The sequence below is a fragment of the Haliaeetus albicilla genome, chromosome 13 (assembly GCF_947461875.1).
Source record: "Haliaeetus albicilla chromosome 13, bHalAlb1.1, whole genome shotgun sequence".
NCBI lineage: Eukaryota > Metazoa > Chordata > Aves > Accipitriformes > Accipitridae > Haliaeetus > Haliaeetus albicilla.
In genome coordinates, this window is record NC_091495.1 from 2,782,197 (window position 1) to 2,801,881 (window position 19,685).

Consider the following 19,685-nt stretch of genomic DNA (forward strand, 5'->3'; position numbering starts at 1 on the left):
GTAATGTTATTATAATATCCAGATGAATAGTAGAAGCGGATGAACCGAGCAATAAATTTGTCGAAGATCTGTGCTATTTCCTCAACAATATTCATCTCTTGGGAGACATCAGCAGACGCCAGGCTGGCCCGCGTTCCTCTAGTTCCTCCAGAGGCAATAGACCAAGCAGACAATAGAAGTCTCAGCCTGTTCCAGAGCCCATCTGCTATTTCAGAGCGCGCCGCTTACCTATCCATCCTTCCAAAGCAGCGGAGAGACAGAAAACACCAAGCAGCACGGAGCGGGTTGCAAATCTTCCCATGTTTTTTATATACTGTGCGCTGGAGAGGTAAAGATTTCTTGCTGCCTTGGCCCCAGCTGTAAACCAGAGAAGACCAACTTCTCTTTCATCCTTATGTGGTCATAAAACATTTCACAGGATCACACCCCACAGAGAGATTAAAAGCAATTCCATCAGTCTAAATCAAGAAGAACAAGTGAAATGGAAATGTTGCTTTTGAGCAAAGGTGTGAAAGCTAGCAGGCAAAGCCTGGCAGTGGAGGACCGCTGGAGGGTCTCTATGCCCAGAAGAAGACATTTTAATTTTGAATTGGTTTTTTGCTAATGGAAATGAGAAGGTGCCAGACTTAGTGACTGGTTGCATATATAATTAAAAGATAATATCATTTATAATGGAATAATAAAATTAAACAGGAGATTTTTTTTTTTAATTCCTTCAGGACAAAGTTAGTACTTGATACCCCACAGAGATGCGCCTGAAGTATTGAAAACTGAGCTTGACACATAGAACAGATGCAACCTACATCTATGATATGTACCCCCAGAACCACCTTGGAGGTAGTTATTTTCTACTGAGAGGGAAAGGGGCTCTTCTGCTGCCAGCAATTGGACTCGAATACCTATTTTCACCTGGTGGCTAGGTTTCTGCACTGGGATACAGCTTTGCCACCTCCTCGGCAGTTACCAGAATGAAACAAGTCAAAGGAATTTAAGGAAAACATGAATAATTTCACGTGGTTTTCTGCTTGCTTTCCTGCCTTCTCGACCTACCCACAAGGCAGTTCTGCAAGCAAGGCAACATCCGTGTAAGAGTAAAACCAGGATTAGGTGTTGCTCAGTACCTGGGCTTGGCGAGTCCCCTCTGTGAGCAGAGGCTGCTGCTGTCCCTCCGTCTCGTGGTGGCATTGTGCGGAGAAGGACGTGAGCTCTCAAAAAGCTGGGTATGGTCCCTGCTGGCATCCCCACGACACATCTCTGAGCAGCCTTCCTCCACAGCTCCGTGCCCACAGCGTTTTTATGACCTCTAGCCCACCAGCCCCTGGCTTTTGCTGACATTTTAGCTTAGACTTACTGTGCTGTCCCTGTACAAAACACAGCTGTGGAGCAGCAAGGCCTCCTTGGAGCACAGGAGAATTAATCAAAGTTTGCTTCGGAGGTTTTCTTCTTGCTCTAGCCATGTATTTGGCAGACAAAAGGCTGTTTTCTCCAGCCTCATTATAGGTGTATCTTGCTTTCAGCTGTGTAGTAGGGTATCTGGCTCGCCTGCTCTGTTTCCCCCTTCTTTACTTTTCCTTGTGCAAATCCCCCAATCTTCAGGTCTATTTTGGATCTTTTATGGCCACTGACTCCTATGTCACTTCATTTTGTAAACAAGCTGATATTCTTGTCCTGTGTATTGTAATCTTTCAGGGACCAATCCTACTTTTTTGGGGGGGGAAAAAATTGTTTTCCTTTTACATCTGTGAAAAAAGGCTAATGCCCTCACTGATTATGTCTTAGAAAATTATATAGTCTGGGCATGGTACCATGATGTCTCAGTAAATTCTTCCTGTTGTGCTGTCTAATCCAAACAGCATGTGCTATATATGTGAATGCACCTCAGGGTATAATCCTTTCTGTCTATAGTTTTGGATGTAGCTGGTAACTGGCATAATTTTCAGAAAATCTCATTAGCTTGCCGTAGATAGGAGGCTTAATAGATCATAGATGACAAATATATTTTTAAAATATGTTGTGTGAAATCCCTAACTGTGAATTGCGTGAGAGAGAGATATACTAGTTACTGCAGTACGTAATGCTGCATTGCTTTAGTGTGTCTGGGACGTTTTAAGACAGAAACACATTTTAGTGGATCTGTGGACCAAACTGTTCACAGAGTGTATGAGAAACAAACCTTGAAAGCGCGAAGTCTAGATCCAGCCCTCCTGGCCTCTTTACTCTAACTTGCTCCAGTCCTTCCCTAAAGGTAATTGTTCCCAAACCGATGTGTTCATTTTCTTTCTCAGATCTAATAGACTTTCCCACTCCCATAATTGTTTTTCTCAAGACAGTTTCTCCTAGCAGAGAGCCACTTCGTTCCACCTCCCTCTGAGAAGCTCCTTCACTTCTGCTAGGAATATCTCCAGGCAGAGTTTCCCCATCTGCTTTTTCCTTCCTATAAAGGGTTGCTGCAGGTTATCGAGGTGCTGGAGAGCATTTGGGAGCCCAGGCAGGACAGCAGAGCGATACCCAGCATTTCCCGACGAGACCAGACTGACCGTAACTGGGGATTATTCAGTTCCATCTCATAGGAGAAACAGGTGGTTTTTTACAGCTTGGTTACACTGTAATATGATGATTACTGAGAATAACTATCCTCCTATTGTATCAGAAATAAGAAGTCACACACAGATCTGCTTATTGCCAACCAACTGGCAATAAAGCCAGGGGAAACAGATGGAGAAGCATTTTATGAAGTTTTGAGAGTATTGAGATACAATTTGAAGAGGGGTGTTTGTCTGTTTGTCCTTAATGCAGGATGCAAACTGTCCAGCAGCATAAACCTTCTTTCTTACTTTATTACTTGACCAGGGTGCCTGTTGATTACTGGCAAACGAACCAGCTATCTAATGAGAGGTGGGAAGTGATGGATCCTGTTATAACCAGGCAGAAACGCATTGCACCAGGGAAGGATGAAGGGCCAAAGCTTTTAGGGCATGGCAAAAAATCCCGCGGCTGCCCTGCCCCTGCGAGGGGTCCGTTCCTGTTCCCCAGCGCTAGCGGAGAGGGCAGTGCCACTGGCTGTTTTCCTCTTGCTGCTTCTCGTGGGTCTGAACAAGGTGCATCGGGACAGTTGCACTCAAAGGACTTGCTGCAGAGAAGGTGATGCTCATGTCTCTGCTGCGGACCTTAGATAAATTACAACATCTTTCTTTTGCTGTGTGTAAATCAGGGTTTTTCTTTCCTTTTCACAATACAGCATGAGGTCTAGTTAGAATATATGTAGAATTGCCATTCTTCCTTACCCCAAACCAACCAAGTTATGAAATTAGAAATGTTTGGAAGGAGAAGGTCATGGATAGACTCTTTTGACCCTACAATTTGCTTTTGCCATTTTGGTTTTGTAAAACGCTGTGGGCAGCTTTTAGCTTGCTTTGATCCTACCTGAAAGCAATCAGTTTGGTCACAGAACCTGTTCCAGATCTGGGACCTGTAGGTACAGTGGCAGCTTTTAGGGCTCTAAGGACACTCAGATGTTGTTTGTATTTTTTCATGTTTTCACTTTCCTATTAAAAAATCTTTTGGGATTGTCTCAGTGTAGCCTTCCTGCTCTATTCTCTTACAATTTGAAACAGAAGATTTTTTTATTTTGTATTTTGAAAACCAGGCTAGGACTGCTTGAGGGGGAAAAAGTTTTTAACAGTGCCACATTAAATCTGATTTTCTGTTAAATAAGATATATACAGGGTGTATTGAATGTTGACATTGATTCTTCATAGGTTTTGGGTTTATCTACTAAGGTAGCATGTATTGTGTAACAGCCTCGTCAACAATTGAAGTAAATCAAGTTTAAGTAGTAGAAGAAGCGCTTGCAGATTTAGTTTGTTTTTAGATTGTTTATCGAAGCAGGTGAGTACTCTCCACGTTTTCAGTCCCAGGAAGAATGATATATTGTAAGCTTTAAAGGACTTGCCAACTCAAGGTTAGGTAAGAGACTGTTAATCACGTTTTATCAGGAACAGAAAAGGTACCCAGGGGATGGGGAAACTGAGCGTGTTACACAGTTTCAGCATGAAAGGTGAGGGAAACACTAGTCTGTCATGATTTAGGAGTGAATGAACTGGTATGGAATAAATTTTCCAGCTGTTGCAACTAGCATAGCTTCTAAATCCTGAGATCAAGCATATTTAACCCTAATGATCCTGGCTGATAGCCAGCAATAGCTTAGCTGTTCCTAATGCGTGAAGGTGGCTTTTTGAGAGCACTGTGGCAGAAAAGTCAGATCACAGCTTCTTTTCCTCCTGCGGAGAAGTCCTCCTGCTCCACACCCCGGCTCTGAGCCCCTTCCCTCCAGCGCACCGAGCTCAGCGCTGGGCAGAAACACGGGCTCTTGTCTTGTTGCGGGAGGTACCCCTGGTTGACACAAGGGTTTTAATGTCATCTCGCTTGAATGCATCCTCAGTGAGGGAAAAACTAATGTTTTTTGTCAGTCTGAATTCGACACTGGAAGGCATGTTAAAGAGAAGTTACTATCTCAGCGAAAAATAAATCTGAAAGTTTAAAGTTTGTTAGGTTCTTATTTAATCTTTGTGGTTAAGCAAGGGAAGAAGCAGCTCACTAAAAAAAGGAAAAAAAAAAAAAAGAATTATTCAAACCTTTCTCCGCTTGGCCCCTGAAAAAAATGCCATATCTTTTCATTAAGTATATACTTCAGCAATGCTTTGGCACTGCCATATTGAAAACATATAGGTACCTGCTCATTCATTAACACTTGGAAATATTCTTTATGTGAATCATAACTCAGAGCATTGTGGGAAATAAATTGGAAATAAATTCTTATGTCCTCTAGATCTTAATTTTATGATAATGTGCTCTTAGCAATTTGAGTAAGAATATGGGGTCACCTCTCACATTTTATAGATGGTTCTTTTTATAGGGAGAAGGTTACTCAGTTCTCCTATGTGGTTTTTGAAATCTCGGGCTAACAGCCCCTGTATTGTGAAGGACCACAGCAAACCAGAGACTTTGTAGTGGTAATTTGTAGCATCTATGAAATTGAAGTCTGATTCACCACTTACTGATGTCAAGGGTTCTCATCAGTTCCGATAGACCAGGGTCAGCATTTCTCTCGCCGAGGGTGAATTTTCTGTTTTTTTTCTTTTTCTTTTCTTATTCGATTAGGCATAGGACATGATGTTTGGGACATTAAAAAAAAAAAAAAAAAGGCATCCTATGAGTCTTGTTCTTTGGGAGGGCAGTGGATTGTATTTCATCATGAATTGAGCAAGCTCTTGGAAACTTGTCCATGCCTCTGCCTCTCATACCCTATTTCCTTAAAGTATTCATATGCGTAAGGTACCTTGTGATAGACCAACAACGCTCAGAGCAGCTGCAAGTCTCATCTGCTCCTTAGTCTCAAGAGGGCTTTATAGTCCTTTTCTCAGCAAAACCCATGGCTGCTCAGGTGCACTACAGCAGTGTTAAGCTGAAAAGGTGCAGCTGATGCAAATGAAAAGAGGCTCTTTCCATTACTAACTTGGGAAATGACTGCTTTTCCAGTAGGCAACTAGTGTTTAGCAAACAAGGAAGAATGTGACGAGCAGGAAGAAACACGATCTTTTCTTTCGTCTTGATCCCCTTTGGAAAGTGCAAAAGCTATTGAGATTTGTTGCTCTGGATACACTCCACGTTTTTCAGAATGATTTAAAGTGGCAAACAAAGTATGGGTTGAATGTAAATATGCTCTGACTACGATGATGAGACAGAACTTTCCTCAGATGTAAGCGGGCTTTGTCTCCTCTTATGTCTTAGCCATCATCTGCTTCAAGACAGCAAACAAACAAATGCCTCGTAAAGCCTTTAGTAAGATCACAAACCTGCAGCAGAAGTGCAGGATCTGCTGGGCCGCTGGAGAAACAATAATAATAAAATAAACCCTGTTCACCTCCCTTCCTAATGAGGTGACTTCAGCAAGGCTCGTAATCCTCGCCCACGCCTTCAGCTTTGGGCACATAAATAGTTTCAGAGAGGTGCGAGCCCCTTGCGTGCCAGTCAGTGACTCGCCATTTCAGGGCCTGGGTGACTGAGGTGTTCACCATAGAGGCTGGTGAGAAAATTTACGGGATGAGCCGTACGGGTAGCGTGCCAGCTCTTTCGAGGCCTGAAATGTCTCTTTTCCCCAGCAGCCTCCAGCCCCAGAATCAGGAGGTGTCCCCAGGCAGGAGCAAGCCTCTCCCTCTCCGTGAACAGGGGAGGGAGGTAGAAACTGCAGTGGTCCCATGTGTCATGGAAAGAACTGGTGAACAACATGGGAATTCCAAGACTGGGCTGAATCTTTCTATTTTTCTAAGATTTTATAAAGAACGCTCATTGAAGTACATAGTAAGACTCTCGCAGACTTCAGCAGGTGTTGGACTGGGCCCTTACTTTCCTTCTTTTCTTTCTTTTTCTAATCCTGTTATATTTATTCCAAAGAGGTTCAACCAAAACACTGAAGTTTAATAACAACATTTTGTTTCGTATGGGCACTTCTACCTGGAGCTCGGTAAAACTGATTACCACTTGCAGCAAGAAACAAAAAGAAAGGGACTTGCTGACTTTCCTACGTATCAGTGCTTTAAAAAAAAATGAATATTTTCTGCTTCACAAACATGCTGAATGAAATGCATGTCTCATTTATCACTTAAATAGTAATAACAGTGTCCGCTGCATGCTGCAGGCTGGATTCTGACATAGGTGGATTGACAGTGTTCATTCAGCGGAAGCAATAAACAGATCAATAACAAAAAGTAGCCTGGGGGGCCGGAGGTGTGACAAGTCAAGCATGATTCCAGAGTCTTGCTGGGACCCTTATTAAACTCATTTGTACATCTGAAAACAACTGATGCCTCGTTGGGTTAAAGGTAGCTGCAAGTATTGGTCTGGAGAAGACTTGAATCCTATCTGCACCCCGGAGGAACACGGCTGCTCGAGAGCAGCCTGACGCTCTTTCGGAAGAGCAAGCAGCAGTGAAATCTGAAATGTAATTAACTAAAAAGCCAACATTTTGTTTGATTTTGTTTCCTTCCCCATAACTGTTTATTTGTCAGTGATGGTCTGGACTAAGCACTTTTCTTATGCGAGGGCGGAAGAAAAATCCGATGTTTACCTGTCCTCTCCTCTTACTCCCCACTAAGTGACGGCAACGGACCTCCTGGGTGAAGGAAATAACTTGCTCCTTCTAGTTACTTTGCTGGAGGGAGTGATAACGAGAGAGCGCCTTGCCGGGAGCTGGCTGACTGGCAAGGCTGTTGGGAGAAAAAGTTAGCGCTCTCAGGGCAGCAATGACTCAGGTTTCCACTTTTTCCCCTCTTAGGGCTGCGTCTCGGGGACGCCGCTGCGGGGGGTGACCACGCTCAGGCCACGGTTGCTGCCTTTTGCCGAGAGATGTCCCTGAAGTCACAAGCTGGTCTTATAAATGTTTTGCTCATCTTTCAGGCTGGGAAAAAAGGACCAGTATTGCTCATCTGAAGGTCAGCCAAGGTGACAAACTTCTAGGCTCGAACCCCAGGTGTTCTTTTTTTTTTTTTTTTTTTTTCCTGACTTGTATGGGCAGGAGAAAGCGCGAGGTGCCGGCCACAGGCGCTTGTGTGGGCAGAGTGTGGCCGCCTCTCGCGCTTTTGGGATGAAAGTTCCTCGTCCTTCTGGAAACGCTGCTGTAGCGTCTGACGCTCAGCATGCTAAAATGAAACACAGGCTGCTCCGAAATGTCTCCTTCCCGCAGGTTGATCAGAAAGGGCGATGACTTCACTTTCACATGCTTCTTTTTGCAATAACTTTTTTTTTTTAATAATAAATATAAGTAACAAGTGAGTCTTTAAGGGAAGAATTTGCTAATACTCGGTATTAGCTCCTTGCTGTATCTCTAGTTTAGCAGCGTTTCAGTAAGGATCATTGGGGGAGAGTGGACCCTCATAGGGAGTAAGGTGTTTAGTATATGTCTTTTAATTAAAGAGCTGATTATGCCTGTTTTTACCTAAGGAAGCACAACTCAGAAATTGAAACGCCCTGGGCAAAGCAGCTTCAACTGCTTATTATTTTTGGAAGTATGGAGTGATAGACATTGATCAGTCAAAAGGAAAGTCAACACAGTTTGAATAGCAGGGCATGCATCTCTAAAAGCAGCTGCCAAGAACATCTCTGGGGTGTGCGCATTAGCTGAAAGAAGCCTCCGCGCTGTGGGAAACTGTCTCATCTTGTGGGATGCCTCCTGCACTCAAGCAGCGAGGATCCCATGAGTTCTTGCAAAACAGTGTGGTTGTCCTCTGATAGCTGGAACCACGGTGCCTCAATTACTGGCTTGCCATCTATAAAGTCTGTGACTCAAGATGAGCTAGACTGTGCACAGAAACCCATAGTGCCAGTTAAGGAGTTGGTGACTAAAGGGAAGTGGGAAGGATCTGGCTGCAAGTTTTGCAAAGATTATTTTATTTTTACTGAATCCACTTCAGAGTGCACGCAGATACTCTGTCACAAAAGGTTACATTTGCAAAAGCACGTAATTCCGTAGAGTTTAGGTATTGATTTAAATTGGAGTCACACAGCATGAACTTTGAGAATATAGGGGAAAAACTAGACTAGAAGTCAGACCTCAAAGAAAAATAAATCAAATACAAGGTAGCTTGAAGATGACCCAGAAAAGAGCACAGCTGTTTTCGGTTTAAATTAACAAATCTTTTGTAGAAGAAAAAAAATAAATAGCCATAAAAACCTTCTACACTTAAAGTTTATGTTCAGCGATACCTCGCTCTGTGTAAAGATATTAAGTAGCTTATCCACAGCATTTATCTTGATGAGACGGAAACTAAAAGGGAGGAAATGGTAAGAAGAAACAGCAGCTTCATCCTAGTGGTGAAGTCATCAAATTTGTCCTGGATACAGTGGAGAAATAGCACAAAATGGCTTACTCCTAGGTTTTAGTGACTGCCTAAGCAGGTTTGAATTGACACGTACAAGAAGTCCTGTTGGTTGTTTTGGAACTTGCATGCAATTACAGATAAATAAGAATATATGCTGATCTGTATCTTCATTTCTGCATATGTAGAAATAGGATAATTATATACTGTATCCAGAGTCAGTATTGTATCTTACTGATAATCAGATCCTTAATTCATTTAAAAGTATAGTTTAGCATAGTGTATAGAAAATCGTAAAAGTTCAAAAGAAAAATAAAATTAATAAAGCTTTGTGTTCTAGTTGAAAAATACATTTTCACTCTTCATTTTATAATGGTAGAACTTATAGCTGGAGTATCTTCACCAAACAAACGTATGCAAAAATGTTAAACTTCGATTTGTGAGCAGAGAGTTTCATTTTCCAAATCACGATCAAGGTGGATGGCACAAATCAATGCAGTATGTACACAGCTGAGAAGGAGCACTTCTCATACAGAAGTCTTTAGAGGTCTACAGTTATTAATGCAATCAATGCTGCAGCTTTATTACATACGATTCTGTATATTTGTATCCCTATTGATTTCTGGTAAGTGAACGTTTTGGACTTTACTAAAAAAGTAGAAAGCTCACCAAACTACACAAAGTTGTTCTCCATTATCTTAACCCTTCTTTTGCTAAATTTAAGTAATGAAATATTTTTTCTATAGGATTGCCAAGTATTTTGTGTGAAAGAATTTGCACAATGACATTTTCATTATTTTGTGCTTCCTAAATTATTTTACTCTTCCTCTTATGGTGCTATCCTAGATGCTGCTTTGTGTTCTCTTTCAGCATACTGAAGGACAGTTACAAATAAGAAATAATCCTATTTAATTAGATTTAAAAAAGGAAAAGATCTTATTTCTGTACAGAAATAATCTAAGAATTCTAGCAATCCAAGGAGTCCAAGAAAATGCAATATTCTCAGAGCTCGGGACTGTTTCACAGACTAAGTGAGTGATATCACATGCACACCTTAGGTATAGGTATAGATAGATAAAAGAAGTGAATGCATTGGGCTTTTCCAGGTGTCATCTGGAAAGACATTACACAGAGTAATCATCAAATTACTTAGTAATCACAAAGAAATTATCATTTTACATCTTGATGCTGTTTGGAAGTGAGTTTGCACAGGGAGCAAGGTATGGTCATAAAGAACTGTGCTGAACTGCATTTACTTATTATTTTCCTCTCCAAAGAATTAAGATTGGCTTATCTTGTAGGAGATTGCCTGACTCTGGTACTTTATCACCAGCCTTAATTTCCTAAATCATGTTTTCTAGGTTGCTTCAGCTAGTACAGTATTTTTACCTTGATTATTTAAAATGGTCACAAACCAGTGCAAACATTATATTACAGAAAAAGATTTTAGTGGAAGAGGAAAAATAATTTGCTGTTTAAATTGAACATCTATGTATCGAATAATAATTCGCTCTAGTAATTAGCTTTCAAAATAGAGCTAGTAAGATGGATAAACTAACAAAGAAAAATAATTTGCTCTGCCAACCTTCATGTGATTTTAATTTACAGTATGTTATTGGAAGGAATATTTGGTGAGACAGAATTTCTGAAGGGTAATTCAGCAGGACACATAGAAGACAGAAAAAAGAAATGAGATTTTATCCTTTAAAATTGGCAAATTGCATGTGGAAGGTTGCCTTATTTTTTTTTTCTCCTATTTGGTATAAGCAGTCTAGAGGTTTTCTTTCTGTCTTAGTGGAGCGAGAGAAGCATCTATCATTAGGATTACTTGGCAGAGATTATAAATCTCTTTCTTATTTTACCTTTGCCAAACTTCAGAGTCATGGAGGTGAAATTTTCTGTGCCTAAGGTCTCCTGAAAGCTGTTCCCTACATGAGTTGCTAATAGGTCAGAAGGATGCCAGCAAACGCATTTTCTTGTGCCTTCGCATCATCGTACTAAAGACACAGTCCTTGCTTTTCTGTCATCTTAATATGTAAATTTTAGCATAGAAATCATCGGTTTTAGTTCGAAGTGTACTAAACCATTAACCTTTACAAAGATATTTTTCTCTTTTTATGGAAAGACTATGTCGAGAACTACCTCGTGTAAATCAGCATGGTTCCAGTCATTTCAAGAATTAAAACAAAGCAAAGCTACTTCCCTACCTTAATTATTTATACTGTATTATCCATTATAGCTATGAATATTGTGGAATTAATGATGCTTTTCTAATTTATACCAGGAAAGGCATGATATACTGCCCAGTATATGTAACTTAATTGATATGGAGTGAATGTCACTCCCTTTAAACAAAGGTAGACTTCTTCCTGCGCAATTCATTAGCATACATGGCGTGGCTCCTGCTTTTATATAGGGCCTCATTGACTAAGCACCACTAACGAGAAGCCCCACGTGTGTGGTTTAACTCAAAAAGGGGAATTTTTTCTCTGCCCCAAATAATTCCAAACTTATGCTTCTGGTCTGCCCAGGACGGCCACTGAGCAAAACACACGGCCAGCTGGAGAGCGTGTGTGCACGCATGCATACGTGTGCGCAGGCGCGGAGAGGTGAAAGAAGAGGCGAAAGAGAGAGGATTGCAATTAATTTGAATACAGCCGTTATGGGAAATGAAATTACTCCTTTTTCCTCAACAAACTGAAAGTGAGAGGCAAATTATTCCAAAAAACCCAGTAATAATTATGAAGTCTGCTAAACCGAATGGAAGCCTCTGACCTTCTCAGCGCCTCTGTATTGCAATAAATATTTTATGACCGTGAATAGCATTAATAAGATGTAAACCTCACACACACACACACCCAGAGGGAAAGAGCACTTGAGCGTACCAAGGCAATATTCCCGTGAAGGAAGGCGCCGGGCTGATCCCAGCCTGTGTGTTTATCGGTGTGTGCTAACCAGTTCTCAAACTGGAGGAAGGGCTCTTCATAACCTCCCTGCGTCTGAAGACGATGGGCATCTCATTGGAGAGTCTGGGCTAATTCAAATCTGTGCCAAGATGTTAGCAAAGCCGGATTTTAATGCCCTGTATGTGATGAATAATTGCATTAATCAAGCAGTGGCTATTTACTTTCCTTAAGCAATCAGGGACTCTGAGAGCAGATTTTAGTTGTGAATTAGTCTACCATTTTTTATTCCCATAGACCTTGGCCTGATATAAAAATTGAGGTCAGTTGAAAGCCGTCCACCGATTTCCACAGGCTTTGAATGGGACTCTGTAGGGACTGAACTGAATTACAGATACAATGATGAGGAGTCTTGAATCCCTTTCATATGTCCCTGACCTGTGTGCGAGAGATTTCACCTCTCTCCCTCAGAACAGAATCTGGCTCCATATATTATGTTCATTAGCCATCCTAAACCCCTGCTGTAAATCTCATGGACTGAGAGGAAAAAAGACATCAGTTTAGGAAATATGTGGTGCCAGACAAGAAAAGTTCTGTTAGGTAGAGTCAATCCACTCACTTTTGTAGGACAATTATAATTATTTGCCTTGTAGAACAATTTCTTTACAGATTCATTTAAACAGTTAATTAATTAAACTGTAAATTAATACACTTATCTTCTACTATTTATTAGTACAATTAATTTTATGGTGGGGATGGTACAGGGGAAAAAAAAAAGAGAAATAATGGAATTAAGAACAATTTTATGAGGAAGGATAGTTTTGTGATTAATGGAGAGAGGAATCTCTGTTCCACTTCTGCTCTGCTACAGATACTCCAGATAAACTACTGAATTACTCTCCCCTGTCTTCCTGCTTTAAGATGGGTGCAGTAATCTTTGCCTTTCAGGTATTGCCTGTTTGGATTGTACATGTTTTGGGGCACATTTGGCTTTGGATGAATGCTTATAAAACCCCAGACAATTGCAAGGTCTCTTGGGACCCCATCCAGAAACCTGCAATGGTCTTTTCATTTCCCTCTTCTGTAAGTATTTAGGGGATCTTGCAGAGCCATTGTTTCAAAATGTTTATGGCCAGTATAAGAGGGAGGAATAGGGAAGATTTATAGTCTCTTGTTTAAAAGAAAAAAAGGAAAACTATTCATCAGTTGCCTTTTACTCCTTTGATGTGGTGTCAGTACAGACCAGGGCAGTCAGAGAGGCTGGATGCGCCTCAGCTTTCTGTCTGCTCTCTAGGCCAGGTTGGAGTTGACTATTTCCATTTTCACCTCCTTTTGCCAATTTAACAGCTATTTGCCATAGCCAGTTCTGCTCCTTTGGAGTTATCTCACCTTCTAGATGTTTTTTGCCACCTATTATGCTGCTTGTCTGCTTCTGATTTAGGACCGGTATGATGTTAGAAATGAAAACGAAGTGTCAAGCCACCAGAAGGAGATAGACATGTGGAAATCTTAGTAGTTTTTCTACATCTTATGGGAAATCTCTCTTCCCTTACTTTTCTTTTAAGATGCCCATGAGTCAAACTTAGCTTATTCATGTCAGAGTTTTGGGGGCTTGGGGGTTTCGGTTTCTTTTTTCTTTTTTAAATAGTTTGCTAATAGTTGTGTCCTTTGCACAGTGTTCATACATGATGTTGGAACTGGTGTCTAACCATTGTGTAGCACTGATTGCTGCATTATCTCGGCTCTGGCATTTTTAGCGAGCTTTAACAAGTTTTAACTTTTCAGGTTTCTGTTCCATGAAGTCCACACTTTAATTAAGGCAAGTCAGCCATGTGGAAGGGAGCTGAATGGCTTTTTGCTAGTGTTGAAGGGCAGAAGGAGGGAAATTTGCAGGATTCTCACATTTCTCTGGTACTCATAAGGCTTCCGACATGACTTGAAAGTTTTCTGGAATTTCCTTTAAAAGCAGTGGAGGGAGAAATAAAGAGCACCAGCAAATGCTTTCCTATGTTTTGTTGGGGGTTTTTTGAGTTTTTTTTAAACGCTGGGGACCCTAAAAAGACATTTTTACAGGAGTTGTGAGACAGAATGAGGAACTCAAGTGCTTGTTCAAATGCTTGATTGAAAGCTTTTTTGGTTTATATGGTTAGAGAGACTAAATGAACGTAGCAGCATTCGGCTACACCCTTTGCCATGTTAAAAATCTCTTCTGGCACTCCCTCTGCCAGCTGGGTAAGGAATCGCTTATGGTTTGCCCTGCTGCTTCAGTGTCTGCTGTGCTGGGCCAGCAGCTTCACCACCAAAGCAGGCCATAGCCCAGATACCGCTTTCTCCGGTTGTCTTCAGGCCTTTGAAACGCATGCAGTGGCTTTGTGCTTAATGGTCTTTGTGGTGGGGCCCAGATGGGATATTCTGGATTGCTTTTTAAGACCCGCTGAGTGCTTGGTTCCTATAGCTGGAGATCTGGGAAACATCTTGCAAGCATTTTTGTCTAAACGGTTGAACACCCGTAAACAGTGAATGAGAGAGTCAGAGTTTTAATGCAGATGTTGCGGGATGATGGAGTGGTGGAGAGGAATAAGACGTTGGAGGGGGACCTTGTCTCAGGGCACCCTAAACCTTGCAATGAACTAAATACCACACCGTGCCACCAGGCAAGCTGTTGCATCTCAGCAACCTCGTGCTCTCCTGTCCCCCCTTCCCACCCTGACAAGCCCCCTGCTCTGAAAAACCGTGAGGTTGTGGGTGCCCTTTCCTCTGACACGCACCAGCAAGAGCTGAGCCCTGGTCTCTGTGGAGCACAGCTTTTGTACGTAAGGGGGCAAGGGAAAACCTTCTGGTGTTACTGGCAAGGCTGTGCTTTGAGGTCTGGGTGTGAGCTGGAGGCCATATGTGGAAGAAGCCGAATTATTGACCATAAATGCTGAATGTAAGACCCCTGCCTGTTCCTTTCCGTATGCTTAAGAATAGTTAAAGGTCTAATCAGAGCATTTTTTTGCCTAAATGAGAGAGCTAAAAGTTTTTATCCCTTCCTGTTTAAAGACTACTGTTATTGCCCTGATTTTCCTATTCGTTTGTTAATTTGGTTGGTTTTGGAAGGACTACAGAAATCTCTGTGGTTGTACTTGTCAGGTCTGCCTGATCATACATAGGGCCCAATGGTTGTTGTTATTTATTGGATAAAATGCTGCCTATTCCAGCAGTTGTGAAGTATGTAGCGTAAAAAGGATGGAGGAGGAAATCTCAACCACACCTACCTTATAATAATTAGAACCCTGACTACACGAATGAACCTGGAGACAACTTCATGAATTTACACCAGTCTCCATTAAAGTCAGAGTGGCTCCAGGCTGGAAGCTGCTTGCAAAGGTATTTCCAGGAATTAGGCTATATACTGTGACTTGTGGCTGTAGCTGATTTATTTCCTTTTTTTGTTGTTGTTTTTGTTTTGTTTGGTTGGGGTTTTTTTGTTGTTTTCAAGAGGGTTTTTTTGTTTTCATACTTGAATTTTAAGATTTTATCTGTTAGGCTATTTGCTTTCCTGGCTCTGTAAACAGTGTCTGCAACAAATGTGCTAATAGCCTGTGCAACTGAACTGGGAAATGGGAAGTAAGGAGCTGTAAGGGTATCTTCAAATTCAACTGTCCTGACCAGAAGTGCAAGACATCTACAGGAAGGGTGTGTGACAGGGTGGGAAAAATAGTGAGAATGCAAATAAGAGAGTTTTGAAGCTGTGAAAAGGGACATCAGCGTAATTGAAGATGAGTAGAAGGTTCAGAGCAGCTTTGGCTGCTGAGTGTTCGCCCATGTCTGCCAGACTTGTATTACACATGATTACAATGTAATAACTAGACCAAATGCTTGAGGAACCAAACCCGATCCTGTATGGCTAAGAAGTGAGTGGTAATACCTTGATTGATTTCAGGAGAAGCAGTAGTAAGTCCCAGACACTTGTCTCTTTTATTGACTTGAGCATTAATTAATTTATGAGTGGGTTTCACATTTCCACATGGTGTTGCAAAATTAGAGTAGAATTAATTATTTGGTAATCGGTAAATCCCATTAGGTGAAACAATATGGACTTGTTCAGTAGCTTAAACATTATTCAGCATTAGCGTAGCAGTTGTATACTCATTACAATGATGATGCTTTTATTAAATATACCTTCAATTAGTTCTGGTTCATTTTAATCTTTACCTTCTGAAAAAACATTCAATCAAGTGCTGTGACAAGAGCAGAATGATGAATATGCCAGGGCCAGTGCTGCTTAGTCCTTCAAGGGTACTGCACAGGCTACATTAAGGTGAGCCTTAGAAATCTTTGCCTTAGGTTATTCTCTTCCTTGAAACATCATCTGAAGAGCATTAGCCTGTTATCCTTCCTTTATGCTTTAAAATAAACAACATTCATGATTCAACCATTTTACGATATCATGTTTGGACCCACAGCAGATAATTAGGGCCAAACCGGGCATGCAAAGTCTTTCCTACGTGCCTCCTCATTGCCTGGCACACTCAAAGGAGTTTGCCCTTGTTCTAGGAGAAGACCTCCTTCCTCGCAGCTGGTTTCCACCTCTCCAGGTTTTGCTCCTTTCAGCAGCCCTGATGGGTGCAGGTGGGGTGCTGCAGGGGCAGGGAGCTCCCAGCCATGGTGCTGGGAGGTCCAGCAGCCCAGTGGCATTGTGCTGGGAAAGGGGATTTCCCGGGACGGGGGGGGCTGCACTGTGTCCTGGTTTCAGCTGGGGTTAATTTTCTTCCTAGTAGCTGGTATAGTGTTTTGTTTTGGATTTAGTGTGAGAATAATATTGTTAACACACTGATGTTTTTGGTAGTGTTTAGACTAAATCAAGGATTTTTCAGCTTTTGATGCCCAGCCAGTAAGAAGGCTGGAGGGGCACAAGAAGTTGGGAGGGGACACAACCAGGACAGCTGACCCAACTGGCCAAAGGGGTGTTCCAGACCATGTGATGTTCACACCCAGTATATAAACTGGGGGGAGTCGGCTGGGAGGGGCGGATCGCTGCTCGGGAACTAGCTGGGCATTGGTCGGTGACTGGTGAGCAATGGCATTGTACATCACTTGTTCTGTATGTTCCAATTCTATTTTTTTTTTTCCTTTCTGTCCTGTTAAACTGTCTTTATCTCAACCCATGAGTTTTACTTTTTTTCCCCTGATTCTCTTCCCCATTCCTCTGGGTTGGAGGGGCAGTGAGCGAGCGGCTGCGTGGTGCTTAGCTGCCGGCTGGGGTCAAACCTTGACGTAGGGAAACCAAAACCCATCCTGACAGCCAGGGCTGCCCACAGGGAGGGAGCAGGGCAATACGCCCCTCTTTCTGCCCCCACCGAAGACCTCTCTGTAGAGGCATGTACCACAGCAACTAGCCTAATAAAATCTGCAAAGCGACTCCTGTGGTGGGCTGCGTGGGTCGCTGGGGGGTTTTGGGTCCCCCCAGAGCAGCGTTGCACTGCCAGCCGCCTTGTAATCAGTTCTACTGTGCTGATATCGCTTTGCTGCTTCTCTTGCCCATATTTAAATCAAAACTATCATTATTAATCAGAGAATTAGAATAGCTAACAAAGGAGACAATTCTTCTTCCCTGGAGGATGTGATTTTCAGGGAGCCAGTAATGGATACAGAGCCTTTCCCCTTTCAAATCCCAGCAAGGGCAGCCGTGACTGAAAATCATTACCATATGCTATTTTGTCTGTCGTCTTTGTGAAATGAGTAAGTAGACTGGACAGGTTCCATATTACATAAAATAGTATTACAAGCGGCATCGTCGGAGCCTCTGCGCGTTAGCTGAAGATAGCAGAGAGGAGCATGGGGGAAGTGAGAACTCCTGCGAAAAAATTCAGTCCTACGCTACACGCTTTTTTTGTGTGGTGATGTTTTTGAATGCCCGGCTGAGAAAGCTGCACTTCATATTCACAGTCTGAATCTGAACTCTTTAATATAGTTTCTTCTGGGCTCTCAGAACTGATGCAAATGATGCATTCCTGATTAATAGCACTCTGAAAAACTTGGATCTGAATTTCTTGTACCTACTCGACTTGCACGGTGACAGCATGAACTTCTCGGTGACCCGCCAAAGCGCCTTTCAGAAGTGCCGCCCACTAATCCAACGACTGTTAACCCATCTAAGCATAATATTAAAGGATTTTTTTTTTCCTGTTCATTTCACTTCTGCTGCTGAAACATACAGATGAAGAGTTCCTTCATACACTTCATGTGCACTTGTCCTAGGAGACTGTGCGAGTACTGTGTACTTCAAATTCATTTGCTGTTTTGGTTTCTCTGGCAACTAGAAGGTGCCTTTGATCCCTCTACCATCTCTTTGTTTTTGCATTTTGATGATTTTATCATGAATTCATGTTTAATTCACGCTGAAGTGATGCAGTAAGTGGCAACACTCAAAGAAGAGATACTTTTTGCAGAATCAAACCATATTCATTTGAACTCCGTATGAACTATTCCATTCCTTTGAAGTAGAATATATTAATGAGGACAGATATTAAGAAGAAAGATACTTATACTAAGTCACATTTATTATCTCATCTGAGGTTACAGTGGAGGTAGATCTATCAGATAAAAAACAAGTATGCTTTAAATAAACTTCTAGTTGAAACACACTGACAAGTGACTAATTGTTTTTTTGTTAGCTTTTTGATTTTTGGTCATTTTTATCTCAGTTTCTGCTTCTGCATTACACGAATACTGATGTACATGAATTTTATGGACAAAACCACACGTATAATTAACAGGACGTGCAAAATTGCAAAATGCGTTCAATAGGGTGGTGTTTTTCCTCTGGAAAAACAAAGGGCAAAGAAGCTTCACGTAGCATGCTCTTTTTACAGGCAGTTTTTGTCTTTTTACTGAAAGGCTTCTTGTGAAGACATTGGGGTATTTTGTTTTGCTTTTCAATGAATCAGACCTCGATTGAAACAAAGGAACTGCATGCATTTCTGTTGAAGGAGACCACGATGACGTGATGTTGAAGGTGCCATTAGCTCTGAGGCACGAGGTGCACGTAGCCTCCTGGGAGATGGGCTGTGGACAGCCCAGGGCTGCAGACCGGCGAAATGTCATCGCGTGGCCTCTATAGAGCCCCACGTGAAACCACCTTGCGTGGGTTTTACAGGCTTACAGCCACTGTGCAGTGCAATTAAACATTTCCACAACTGGCGGGCTTTCTGCAGTGTTAATGTTTGAACTTTTTATTTTTCTAGCAACGAAGCGTCTTGAGCATTTTGGGTTTTGACGTAGTAGGAGAGGGCTGTAGGCTGAGCATGTAGCATTAAAAAAAATAAATACATCTTAAATGACTTGGTTATTTTTCAATGGTTTTGATGTTCGCTTCAAAGCACAATGTCTAGAATCCTTTTAGTTGTCAGGTAGCAGCTTGCCTTAGGAGTGGGTGTGCTCTGTTCGGGTGCTGGCACGCTCCCCTTGCTCACCAGGCCAGAGTAGAGGAGATGCAACGGGACAAGTGACAAACGGGATGACTCAAAAAGCAGACCATCAAAGAGTAATTATGGCTTGAGAGGAGAAAATAATTGTGAGTACCTAAAGCTAAATTGGATTATATTTAAATATATGTAAATTTGATTGAACTTGAAATTTAATCTCTAGGACAGCATTTTAATTCACAGTTGCAACAATTTATGCTTTTGAGCAGAAATGAGCTTCTCTAAGGATTTCAGGTTACTGCTTTTTTTCCAGGGTTTTGGTAGTTGTTGAAATTGTAGTTCGCTGTAGCCTGGACTGTTTCATGGTTTCTTTAGCACTGTGAGCTTGTGTCTAAATAGAGACCTCAGGTGCAGTTTACAAAATTATTGGTAGTTGTTGCTCATAACAGCGGTAGCCATTTGGATCTATATGATATTTGCTTCTGAAATGAGGTGCTGTA

The 19,685-nt window shown here is 41.8% G+C and overlaps 1 long non-coding RNA gene across 1 annotated transcript in view; it reads left to right on the forward strand.

Annotated features, from left to right (window-relative positions):
- The window catches only part of LOC138688818 (uncharacterized), a 261,132-nt gene that overhangs the window by 113,747 nt on the left and 127,700 nt on the right, over nt 1-19,685 (forward strand). The window lies entirely within an intron of this gene.